Raw genomic sequence first — 14,146 nt, forward strand, 5'->3', positions numbered from 1 at the left:
TAAGTTTACAGTAAAACTTAGTGTTGTTCTCTGTCTCTCTTAGTAACGTAAGTTTACAGTAAAACTTAGAGTTGTTCTCTGTCTCTCTTCTCCCTTATGTACAACAAAACATAATTTTGTGTGTGTTTTCTTATAGCAAAGTCACATCAGGCTATCTGCGGAGTCCACCGAGGGGAACCGCACCCATGATTGTAGTGTTGTAAATCCGTAGACTTACCCCTGTACCAGCGGGAAACGACGTAGTCGTAACTAGAAAATCGCATATAATGATCAAAGATATGATTGGATAATCCAGGCACTTTGGAAAGACAAATGATCTTACTTCATCACGTGAGAAACTCACGAATGGCCGTTTGATTATATTTTTAGCAGCATACGACATAAATGGTAGACTTTGAATTATAAAGTTTTTGTTATATATATAGATATATATTATGTGTGTAGAGAGAGGGAAAGAATTTCTGATTTCATACAGAAAGTTTTACTTTTTTTATCCTTATTTAGGTTATAGTTTCTGTCTATTCATTCATTCTTCTCTCGTTTTAACCATGTATTCTGCATCGTAAGCGACAACTTATATGCAGTTCATTACCTAACTTGTCCTTAACGAATGGAATTCCGGGAGCAGGTGATTCGTATAAGTCGTTTCCAATATTCATACAGTATACTAGCAGCTGTTCTTTCAATTCCAGAATTTGTTAGGAGAGAGAAAAACAGAAATCGATTAATATATGTATATATAAAGACATGAAATAATAATTAGACTCGTGATTAACACACTGGAATAATTTCAGATTATGTATTCGTAATGAATTAACATTCTTTAAATAAAAGAAGTCTAATCATCGACTTGTTTCAGTTATTACATATTGACTCTTTAATTACCAAGTTGTTTTAATTGTTACAGCTGAGAGCAGACGTTCACCAACTGTGCCCCCATTTACCGTTTACTAAAAGAGTAACGAATCAAATAAAATGCTAAGAGATTATAAAACTAGTATAGTAATATAAAATCACAAATTAATAATTGTAATTAACATAAATTATGTAAATTCGTTGTGCGCCTGGCGGCGTTCCCTGCCGGTCACAAAAAACAAAATAGTTGGATTCACGGATATAAAATGGTGGTATAGAAATAAGATAAGTGCAGAGCCAGACCTTTGTTTAAAACTGTGAGACATTGACCCAGAAATTAACAAGGTTGTTTCAGGAAAGCAGTGTCATCCTTCACATTAAAGTAAGTCATAAAGTGTTTTTGTTTTTTTTAATTTTCCATATTTAAATCTTTTTTCATCATACTTTTTTAAACCTAAAACCAAACTATAAAGGTAGTAAAATACGTATATGATACACCGTTACACATCAGAAAAATTATTTTTAACTGGAAGTTGAATGGGGTCCGCTGGTTGGCAAAGTTTGGGAATCCCTGGCTTAAGAATTTCTAAAATTATTTATAATAATTCGAACTATTATGAGAGCTCATACCCCAAATTATCGACATTAAATTATTGCAACTAGGCCCTCAAATGCCGATTTTTAAGTTATTGTAGCTTAAATTATTGTTTTGTTTCTATTTTGTTAACTACTAACGAAAACTGTATATTTTGTATCATATTGGCTGATTTCAGGATTTTCTCCGTTAAGGTCACCAATCAATATAAAGATATCATATTGACTGATTTCAGGATTTTCTCCGTTAAGGTCAGCAATCAATGTAAAGATATATTGACTGATTTCAGGATTTTCTCCGTTAAGGTCACCAATCAATGTAAAGATATCATATTGACTGATTTCAGGATTTTCTCCGTTAAGGTCAGCAATCAATGAAAAGATATCATATTGACTGATTTCAGGATTTTCTCCGTTAAGGTCAGCAATCAATGTAAAGATATCATATTGACTGATTTCAGGATTTTCTCCGTTAAGGTCAGCAATCAATATAAAGATATCATATTGACTGATTTCAGGATTTTCTCCGTTAAGGTCACCAATCAATATAAAGATATCATATTGACTGATTTCAGGATTTTCTCCGTTAAGGTCACCAATCAATATAAAGATATCATATTGACTGATTTCAGGAATTTCTCTGTTAAGGTCACCAATCAATATAAAGATATCATATTGACTGATTTCAGGAATTTCTCTGTTAAGGTCACCAATCAATATAAAGATATCATATTGACTGATTTCAGGAATTTCTCTGTTAAGGTCACCAATCAATATAAAGATATCATATTGACTGAATTCAGGATTTTCTCTGTTAAGGTCACCAATCAATATAAAGATATCATATTGACTGAATTCAGGATTTTCTCTGTTAAGGTCACCAATCAATATAAAGATATCATATTGACTGAATTCAGGATTTTCTCTGTTAAGGTCACCAATCAATATAAAGATATCATATTGACTGAATTCAGGATTTTCTCTGTTAAGGTCACCAATCAATATAAAGATATCATATTGACTGAATTCAGGATTTTCTCTGTTAATGTCACCAATCAATATAAAGATATCATTTTGACTGAATTCAGGATTTTCTCTGTTAAGGTCACCAATCAATATAAAGATATCATATTGACTGAATTCAGGATTTTCTCTGTTAAGGTCACCAATCAATATAAAGATATCATTTTGACTGAATTCAGGATTTTCTCTGTTAAGGTCACCAATCAATATAAAGATATCATTTTGACTGAATTCAGGATTTTCTCTGTTAAGGTCACCAATCAATATAAAGATATCATTTTGACTGAATTCAGGATTTTCTCTGTTAAGGTCACCAATCAATATAAAGATATCATATTGACTGATTTCAGGATTTTCTCTGTTAAGGTCACCAATCAATATAAAGATATCATATTGACTGATTTCAGGATTTTCTCTGTTAATGTCACCAATCAATATAAAGATATCATATTGACTGATTTCAGGATTTTCTCTGTTAATGTCACCAATCAATATAAAGATATCATTTTGACTGAATTCAGGATTTTCTCTGTTAAGGTCACCAATCAATATAAAGATATCATTTTGACTGAATTCAGGATTTTCTCTGTTAAGGTCACCAATCAATATAAAGATATCATTTTGACTGAATTCAGGATTTTCTCTGTTAAGGTCACCAATCAATATAAAGATATCATATTGACTGATTTCAGGATTTTCTCTGTTAAGGTCACCAATCAATATAAAGATATCATTTGACTGATTTCAGGATTTTCTCTGTTAAGGTCACCAATCAATATAAAATATCATTTTGACTGATTTCAGGATTTTCTCTGTTAAGGTCACCAATCAATATAAAGATATCATTTTGACTGATTTCAGGATTTTCTCTGTTAAGGTCACCAATCAATATAAAGATATCATTTTGACTGATTTCAGGATTTTCTCTGTTAAGGTCACCAATCAATATAAAGATATCATTTTGACTGAATTCAGGATTTTCTCTGTTAAGGTCACCAATCAATATAAAGATATCATTTTGACTGAATTCAGGATTTTCTCTGTTAAGGTCACCAATCAATATAAAGATATCATTTTGACTGAATTCAGGATTTTCTCTGTTAAGGTCACCAATCAATATAAAGATATCATATTGACTGAATTCAGGATTTTCTCTGTTAAGGTCACCAATCAATATAAAGATATCATTTTGACTGATTTCAGGATTTTCTCTGTTAAGGTCACCAATCAATATAAAGATATCATTTTGACTGATTTCAGGATTTTCTCTGTTAAGGTCACCAATCAATATAAAGATATCATTTTGACTGATTTCAGGATTTTCTCTGTTAAGGTCACCAATCAATATAAAGATATCATTTTGACTGATTTCAGGATTTTCTCTGTTAAGGTCACCAATCAATATAAAGATATCATTTTGACTGATTTCAGGATTTTCTCTGTTAAGGTCACCAATCAATATAAAGATATCATATTGACTGATTTCAGGATTTTCTCTGTTAAGGTCACCAATCAATATAAAGATATCATATTGACTGAATTCAGGATTTTCTCTGTTAAGGTCACCAATCAATATAAAGATATCATATTGACTGAATTCAGGATTTTCTCTGTTAAGGTCACCAATCAATATAAAGATATCATATTGACTGAATTCAGGATTTTCTCTGTTAAGGTCACCAATCAATATAAAGATATCATATTGACTGAATTCAGGATTTTCTCTGTTAAGGTCACCAATCAATATAAAGATATCATATTGACTGAATTCAGGATTTTCTCTGTTAATGTCACCAATCAATATAAAGATATCATATTGACTGAATTCAGGATTTTCTCTGTTAAGGTCACCAATCAATATAAAGAACTAAAGTAATAGGGTGAAACCACCCATTTTCTTTATATAGATAAGCAAGTTATCTCAACAGTAATTAGTAAAGATAATTCCAGTGCTTATGGTATTTTTGACTGTTTTTTCTTTCTGCACCTGTTACAATTGAAATTTTATTGCGATACGTGAGCATTTTTATGTATTAATAGCACAAAATTCTGGCACGTTGCTCTGTTACCAACATAACAACAAAACATATGTAAAAATATTATTGGTAAATCAGGTACTTGAAGAAATGTAATTATTGGTCTACTTTAATATAATAAAATTTCTAAAAAACATATTCTAATTATTTTGATAACCAAATTCACCCATGATTAGCGGGACAAGGAGGGATGGATTACTGAGGGTAAATTCCCCAAAATGTTGACCCGGTGGCAAACTGTCCACTTGAATGAAGAATAGAGAATTATATATCATTATCAGAGAAAATTTGCTATTTTAATTGTGACTTAAATGGTCAAAGTTAACATAACAAATAAGGTGTTCCTAATCATTGCTGTCTCTTCTCTCTAATCAGGGCCCGGCATGGCCAGGTGGGTTAAGGCGTTCGACTCGTAATCCGAGGGTCGCGGGTTCGAATCCCGGTCGCACCAAGCATGCTCGCCCTTTCAGCCGTGGGGGCGTAATAATGTGACGGTCAATCCCACTATTCGTTGGTAAAAAGAGTAGCCCAAGAGTTGGCGGTGGGTGGTGATGACTAGTCTTACACTGCTAAATTAGAGACGGCTAGCACAGATAGCCCTCGAGTAACCTTGTGCGAAATTCAAAACAATCAAACCAACTGGCGACTCGCGAAGCATTACCGATAGTAACCACCATGAATCAAGGAAAAATAAATAAATAATGAAATTGAAAATAGAGCTCAGTTTAAGAACCTTTGTTTTTGAGGCTTAATGTTTATTAAACTGGAATAAGATCATAATATGTTTTGTTATTTTTTCATGTTTCATTGACTGTTGGTATCCTATACCTAAGACCGCATTCTGTGTTCTGAATTTCGGCAGTTATCGTGTCGTTATGTGTTTGTTGTTGTTGTTTTCCATTTTGTAGGTGTTCTGAGTCAAAAGGCTCATGTTACCACAGAAAACGGCAGATGGTTTTCTCGAATTGATAAATCGATAGAATCTTAAGTGTACAAAATCTGGGCCTTGTGTTATTTTGAACGTACTGTATAATATGCTGTAAGCCTATAATATTGTCAACTGTTCCTAAAGAAATGTTTTGTCAGATACTTACCTACCTAATTGAATTAAGTGTTTTTTTATAGTTTTGATTTTAAACTTAAGAGCGTGGAGTGGTTCTGTGATGAAGTTCTAGATTTTAGAGCTTGCGATCTGAGCTTAAAACCGCAAAACGTTTCCCGCAATCAAAGCAGTTTGTGCGTTATAAGAGAAAAGGTCAATTCTTAATGTGGATAGTGGGTGGTATGGTTCAACTGATTAGCTGCCTTCCCTCTGGTTAGTAGTTCAGAATTAGGAACGACAGTAGATAAACTTAGTAGATTTAACATAAGTACAAAACACAATTTTAAAGTTATCTCATAAATATATTTGTTTCAAGTTTAAAAAATGGATACTTGTCTTTGATATTTAGTTTTACCTCTTTGACTAAAACAAACTTTAACCTTCCGTCTCGAAATCGCACAAAAACTAGTGTCATAAGACAAATTATTCATTAAAATCTACCAGTTCAACAACTGGAATATGCTAATTTTGCTTTTGTTTGTTCGTTTTTGAATATTGCGCTAAGCCACACGAGGGCTATCTGCGCTAGCCGTCCCTAATTTATCAGTGTAAGACTAGATGGAAGGCAGCTAGTCATCACCACCTACTGCCAACTCTTGGGCTACTCTTTTACCAACGAATAATGGGATTAACCGTCACATTATAACGCCCCCATGGCAGAAAAGGGAACATGTTTAGTGTGACGGGGAAGTCGAACCCGTGACCCTCAGATTACGAACTGAGTGCCTTATCCACCTGAACATGTCGGACCGACTAAAAGCAGTTTTTTTTCCTGAAATATAAACAGTCTGCTCACAATATTGATGCTCTGTCTTGATGAACCAGATCTACGTGTTTGGAATTAAGTACAAAAACACTATACCATGGGCTATGTGCTATGTCCACCACAGGTATCGAAACCCGGTTTCTGGCGTTTTAAAAGTACGCAGACATACCGCTGTGCCGCTGGGGCGACTACTTTGAAACAATGGGTGATGAGAGGTAATTTATCACAAGTTTAACACAGTAACAAATGTTTCGTTGTATAGAAGAAGTCGGGGAAGACAAAAACAGCGACGTAATCAACGCAACGTTGTTGATGATCGTTGATTTAACGCTACTTCAGTCGTGTTTTAGAAGAGCCACAACGATATGAAAATATGTGAATATCTTAGAGTTTCCGAAATGGTTCATACGTTCTTGTGGAAAATATGGCCATTAAATTGAACTCTGTTCTGATTAACAGTAGTACTTGAGATTATACTGAGAAGATGGTGATAAACTGCCTTGCGTAAAGCGTTACAACGCTCTTAGAGCAACCAAGAGGGCGTCTAAGTCAACCTGTTAACTCCATATACGGCTTTAAGAAACTTATCATTGTTGTAATGAGAAATAGGATAGGAACATCTATAATGTGATGTCATCCTCCTTATCAGAAATACACCCACTTCATATACGTAATTTCAAACGACCGGTAAATCTGAGTAATTTTGATAAGCAACTTCTGAAAAAGATGAATCGACTATTTAAAAGTGTCAAGGTTGGAGTCGTTTGAAAGGTACTTTACTTTCGTGTGTTCCTTGTATTAATTTTTTTTTATCATGACTCAGTGTATATATATATATATATATATATATATTTATATCTTTTATACATATTTACTGCTAATGTAATTCTTGGGCTACTCTTTTACTGATGAATAGTGGGATTGATCGTAACATTATAACGTTCTCACGGCTGAAAGGGCGAGCATGTTTGGTGTGACGGGGAATCGAACCCGCGACCCTTAGATTACGAGTCGAACGCCTTAACCCACCTGGCCTTCTAAGAAATGTAGTATAATTGATAAATGAATAAAAATATGCATTATGAAGTGACAAGAAATATCGTAAAAGGTTACATCACTAAAAGCGTAACAAAACAGTAATCCATCAGCTGGATACCCTTGCCATTAATTCTGTAACACTCAACAGTAAAAGAGCTATCAACATGGCTATCACTTAACGCTAGGTATCGATACAGTGACGCAAGTGAGGATCACAATTCATAAAACAGCTTGTTATCTTATTTGTTCTTTTCCATTCGCTGATTCTTGTCAGAGGTGTGGTTTTATTATAGAATATGTCACAGCGTACGAATTTAATCAATTAACTGCACACACCGTTTAAATTTTCTCCATGTTATATGTCTATATAAACAGTGACGCAAGTGAGGATCACAATTCATAAAACAGCTTGTTGTCTTATTTGTTCTTTTCCATTCGCTGATTCTTGTCAGAGGTGTGGTTTTATTATAGAATATGTCACAGCGTACGAATTTAATCAATTAACTGCACACACCGTTTATATTTTCTCCATGTTATATGTCTAAAACAGAAACATATAGAAAGTGCTTGTTGTCACAGAAACATTATTGAAGAAATCTAAATAATGTACAAAGTTCATCTAGATGTTCTTTCCTAGATTACATGATAATACTCCGAGCAAGGAAAACAGTACAGTCACACTGTTGTTAATTGTAAGCTGGTTGAAAGTTGGTGACGTCGTAGAAAACTGAGACGTCAACTTTATTTACACCTGACAAAAAATCCAAAAAACTTTTTGTTGGTAAGTGTTAAATTTTTACCTCTCTGTTTTTTGTCAGTTTTGTCATTAGAGCAGTAACGCATTTAGACTTTCTCTGAGTTGAACTTGTGTTAATTTGGATCTTTCTTTTACAAATCTAAAAAAAACGAATAAACAAATTCTGCGTCAGCACATTATTAGTATTAATTCCAAAAGCTTAAATTTCTCATTTATATTTAGAAACTTATTGTATATTATGCTATGGTTAGTTGACGAGATTTGGTTATCAAAAATGTTTTATGAAATTACATGTCAATCATTACGGAATCAACTGTGGAACATAAACTAATTAGTTATGATCTATATGCTTAATGAAAGTTATAAAACATACATACTTTAAGAATTAAACTAACAAGTTGTGTTTGTTTGTTTTTAATTTCACACAAAGCTACACGAGGGCTATCTGCGCTATCCGCCCATAATTTAACAGTGTAAAACTAGAGGGAAGGCAGCTGGTCATCTTACCCACCCCCAATACTTGGACTATCATTTTATAAACAAATACTGGGAATGACCGCCCTGTTATAACGCCCCCACGGCTGTAAAGGAGTCGAACCTGTGACCCTCAGATTACGAGTCCTAACTACCCAGACATGACGGGCCCAACGAGTAACTTTGACACATTTTAGACCACACAAACATCACGGAACCAGATTGAAATGTAATTACTGTTGTTATCAATACTAACTGTCGTCTAACTACCTTTATCGATTTTATTTATTAATTATCACATCATCTTAGAAGTTCTAGGAAATCCGTCGTTAAGAAGCAAAATATGAAAAATTAATATTAAATAGAAATAACTACGTTATCTTTTACAGGGCGAAATTAACTAAATGGGTTCCAACATTTCTATACATTGTATAACTTGCATGTCCCTGTTGTATGAGGTCCGGCATGGCCAGGTGGGTTGAGGTTTTCGACTCCTAATCTTAGGGTTGCGGGTTCAAACCCCCGTCACACCAACACACCAAACATGCTCGTCCTTTCAGCCGTGGGGGCGTTATAATGTGACGATCAATCCCACTATTCGTTAGTAAAAGAGTGGTCCAAGAGTTGGCGGTGGGTGGTGATGGCTAGCTTCCTTCCCTTTAGTCTTACACTTATAACGACCCTACGGCTGAAAGGGCGAGTATGTTTGGTGTGACGGAGGTTCAAACCCGCGCCCCTCAGATTACGAGTCGAGTGCAACACAATGACCTCCTATCTGTGCTCTGCCCACTACTCGTATCAAAACCTGGTTTCTAGCACTGTAAATCTGCAAACATGCCGCTGTGCCACTGGGGGGTGCATAATTTTGAAAAAAAACAAACATTTGTGAACCGTTATAAATGAAATTCAATCACTACTTTCCTTCTTGAATATTATAATTTTTTGCATGTATTGATTCAATTGTTTGCTTGTTTTCTGAATTTCGCGCAAAGCTACTCAAGGGCTATCTACGCTAGCCGTCCCTAATGTAGCAGTGTAAGAAGAGAGGGAAGGCAGCTAGTCATCGCCATCCACCGCCTACTATTAGGCTACTCTTTTACCAACGAATAGTAGGATTGACCGTCACAATATAACGCCCCCACGGCTGAAAGAGCGAGAATGTTTGGCGTGACGGGGTTCGAACCCGAAACCCTCAGATTAGGAGTCTAAAGCCTTAACCCACCTGGCCATGCTGGGCCTATTGATTTAAGTAAATTGATTGTAATATATTATACATAATGTGAACTTCTAATCAATATAAAATTGTTTCCTGAAAACTGTATAACATTCTTAAAACTAGCAACTGTTCACCTAACTTTTCACACGATGTGCGTGTTTCTTAATTTGTTGCTTGAACATGAGAAAGTTTATTTGTTTAGTGTTAAGTGAACAAAAAAAAAAAAAAAACCACTACACAGTTGACTCTCTGTGCTGTACTCACCACGGGTATGGAAACCCTGTTTTGGGGGTAATAATCCTTCAGAGTTACTGTTTGAGCTACAGGGGCACCATGAGAAAGAAAAAAGTAAGAAAAAAATCAATATTTATACAAATAATCACCATTTTCTAATTAATAGGCTTAGAGGGCCTCAGTAGCGGTTAGTGAGATTAATTGTAATATTGATTGTATTTTTCTCCACACTTTTGTATGTGACTCGTAACTTATTACGACCACTTGTGATCAAGAAAGTCACAATTTCATCAATAATTTTGTGCACAAATAGTTTTCCGAAAATAGTATTTCAAATCCCAGCATATTAGCCCCTATAATTACTTCTGGAGTTACTTATTCGTAAAGTTATGAGTTCTAGACTTATTTGTATTAAAACATAGTAAGGTATAGAGTATTGGTATTATCAAAACACGAATTTCTTTGTTATTTGTCAACTGTTGCATAATTGTCGTTAACTGTAAAGTTAATTAATCGTTAAGGTACGCGCTACTTTCACTATCGACTGCTTTTCCTTTGTTTTAGGCCTAACGTTAGAGACAAGAAACAATTGTAAATATAGATATAACATTTCTTATCTTTAACTTCATGGTTTTAATCATATACAGTATTTGAGATATGTGACTCTGTATCAGATTGTAATACAATTAGCGTAACAATAAGTATTTCTTTTGAAACGAACCTTCTCCAAGGAATATTTATTTACATATAAATATGTATATTAAAACGTGTATGTGTGCTTTTCTTATAGCAGGACCACATTGATGTGGCCCATCAGCTGAGTATTAAAACATGAGATATGCGATAAATATTTAAGAAGTAGAAGACTAGATCAGTTACTTCTAAAGATGTACAAAAATTCAAAGTCGTAGTTAGCACTACAGACTGAGTGCATTTGGAGAGGATCATTTGTTATCAAACAAAATAGGAACTTTTCTTCTACACAAATAACTTAAGTGATTTACATGAGCACAATACTTTATTTAAAAACCTGAAGATTGTGAATGTTTGAAAGTTTTCAGAGCACTGAGTTGCTCGTTCAACTCCCCCCCTCGCTACTCTTCTAAAGAATTTTTTATTGAGTGTTATTCTGACACTGTAAGCTGGCCATTCTTTTCGTTCGTTTTAATACACAACTACACAAAGAGCACATGCTGACTAAAATTTTTTCATAGTAACATACGACACATTGAGGTCAGAATTTTCTTTACTAAACTTATTGGGGGGGGGCTTAGAAGATTCAGTGCCCCAAAGTACTTGCGTATTCACTTGAAATTATGGTAAAACGTATAAAACACACTTAATCATTTGTCTGGAACATTGTTTATGGGGAAGACGAATAAATATTTGAAAACAGATACATACATTTATTTATATATTTTCGGAAGAAGAAAGGTCCACCTTTCGAAAGCGCTCGGGTTATCGGGTTTCTATTTCATTTTTATAAAATAACTAAATTCTCTATTTACATTATTTTACTTAACAGAATTGACAAAAATAATTTAGAACGCTTGGAAGTGACACGTGTTAAAATAATATAAAATACTGTTCGTAACTACTATAGAATTAGGAGTAAAATTATACGCTAAACACAACAATTCAGCATTAAAATATGAGTTATGAGTTGTTAGACAATATGAGAAAATCATTTCTAAAATAAAGAAGTTTAGCATCCGACAAAAAAAGCCATTTTGGAACTGATTTTCAACATTTCATGTGTTGGATAATTGAATAATACTGAACAGGTAATGCTTTGTAGTATAAAACGCCCCCTACTGAAATAACTCGTCAAAACGTTATATAAGGCGTCTGTGGAGAGGTAGTCTTGGTAGTACTGGACATGTTTTAATTATTTTATCAGTAGCTCTCAGAGTCTCCGCTGAGATTTGATTTTATTTTATAGGAAGTAATTATTAGAGCTTATTTCCTGACTAAATAAAATGTTAAATTTGCTACTTTAATTTTCAAAAACCCTTTCATAGAAAACTTTCCCCAAAATCCGTGGATTCGCCCGTACTTTCACAAGTGTTCATCTTGACGCCTCGTATTTACATTATCAACAGAGTGTGTGACATTGTAATGATAAATTTGGAATAGAACTTTGTCCGTTGTCGGCATATTCTGTAACAATCGTCATAAAGTAAGTAATTCTTACGAAAATATCCTGTGTAAAGGTTACATTTATATCACTTCTGAGTGTGGTTATTTACGCTTGTAACATATTGTAACTATAGCGCCACCGCTTGAAGAGTATGGCGAAGCGCCTAACTCTAAATTGGCGTATGGAAATCTGAACCACGTTAGTTTTCTTAAATGCGTTTTAAACTATTTATACGTCAAATAATTTATTGGTTGCAGGGCCTTTAAAGCAATCGCACGAACAGCAACTACAAATACCGTCAATGGTAATTACTCTCGGAAGTCCATGTTTAATATAATGTGTATTTTGCATAGAAAATTATGTTAACTTCGCCCAATTTTTCACGAATTCTTTGCAATGAATGTTTTAGTAAACAAACTACATTTAATATGTAGTAGCACCATACTGAGTTATTTGTATTATTCCGTCATAATTATCTTTCATGTGTATAAATGGCTAGAACTTATAGTATTAAGTTGTGCTATTCTGAGGTTAAACAGATTTCCTCTAAGAATGAAAGCATAGGCTCACAGAATAACAAGAAACTGAGTTCTCATGAAATAGAGAACGAACACGAAATAAGAAATATTTATTCAAACAAGTCCAATAAAATATTCACTTTATATGAATAGCGTTATTCACGTGACTGGCTATTCCCAATGAAGCATAAGAGAGATCACTACCTTTAAAAAAAAATCACCTGACTGCCAGTAGCAAATGCAACTGCCTACCTTTACATATCTCAGGTGATCTTCCAGCTACCTTTGCCACCAGAGGGCAAAGGGTGATGCTTTAGGTGAGTGACCCAAACAAACATTTGTTACAAATGAAGGTACTCTTGCAATAAAATAGGGTCATGTTAAAATAATAATGAATACAGCTTACACAGAGATTACACATTACAATACCCTTTCAGATAATTGATAAAACAAAATCCTTTAAGATGAAATAACTAACGAAAACAATTTTAAAATCCTTTTGAAAACTAATGCAAAAACAAAACATTTCACATAAATACTGTATCAAAGTATTGAGAAATTTGACTATGTGCAACTCTTTAACATGAAATATGTATATAACCGAATAATTACTGATCCAACATGGTGATATTGTCTCACAGATAATATAACAGTCGTTATAATAAACACTGCCACAAGTTAAATAATGCTATCCGCAATACATTCTAGAATCACAATTATGATGTGACACAACATATAGTGTAAAATCATATTTCAGTTCGATACACATTATCACATTTTTTGTATGTGTGTTGATGGTTTGTAAGATGACTTCTTTGGCTTCAAAGTCTGGGTCAAATATGCTTGTAATCCCTACAAATATCTGGTTCTTACAAGTAGATTTGACCACATATCTTTTGTAATCGTGAGAGAAAACTCCAAATATCTCTGCATCTGGTTCACTATATGGTTATATAAAGCCCAGGCTACAGTATACTTTTCGGTTGTTTTCAGGAATATCTTTTGTAGATCTGATGTAATGATGATGATCACCATACGGTATGGCGCGGAACTAGATCCCCAGTCATACCTAGGGTGAATCACTGGATTTCGTTTGTTGTCATTTGCATGCTGTTTCACAATTTTGTTCTTTGAATAATTGGTCCAACATTTTTATGGTAGCTTTTAATAAAACATCTTCAATTACTGACGAAATTCTAGCGGTAAATGGACAAGTTATCACAAAATAATTTCTTCACTGTTTCCAGCTCGGGGACACATCCTCAATGTTCAATAGATTCTCATAAACACCTTAGTTATTTAAAGGTCTTTTTTTTACGCTTTTTGTCTGTAGTGGTCTTACTGGAACAGAATACATTTTAGAACCTGTTTCATTTTACTGTCGCACGTCCTC

The 14,146-nt window shown here is 34.0% G+C and overlaps 1 protein-coding gene across 3 annotated transcripts in view; it reads left to right on the plus strand.

Annotated features, from left to right (window-relative positions):
* The first annotated feature begins 1,089 nt into the window (after positions 1–1,089).
* The window catches only part of LOC143238685 (galactosylgalactosylxylosylprotein 3-beta-glucuronosyltransferase S-like), a 30,142-nt gene continuing 17,085 nt past the window's right edge, over positions 1,090–14,146 (plus strand). Inside the window, exons 1-2 of one of the 3 annotated variants that reach the window (XM_076479120.1) lie at positions 1,090–1,237; positions 8,052–8,195. The gene's annotated coding sequence lies outside the window, so the exon portion shown is untranslated. Of the gene's footprint in view, positions 1,238–8,051; positions 8,196–11,968; positions 12,275–14,146 lie in introns of those variants that run through there. The other 2 variants (XM_076479121.1, XM_076479122.1) reach the window with 2 other exon arrangements.

Source organism: Tachypleus tridentatus, chromosome 13, assembly GCF_004210375.1.
Source record: "Tachypleus tridentatus isolate NWPU-2018 chromosome 13, ASM421037v1, whole genome shotgun sequence".
NCBI classification, from domain to species: Eukaryota; Metazoa; Arthropoda; class Merostomata; order Xiphosura; family Limulidae; genus Tachypleus; species Tachypleus tridentatus.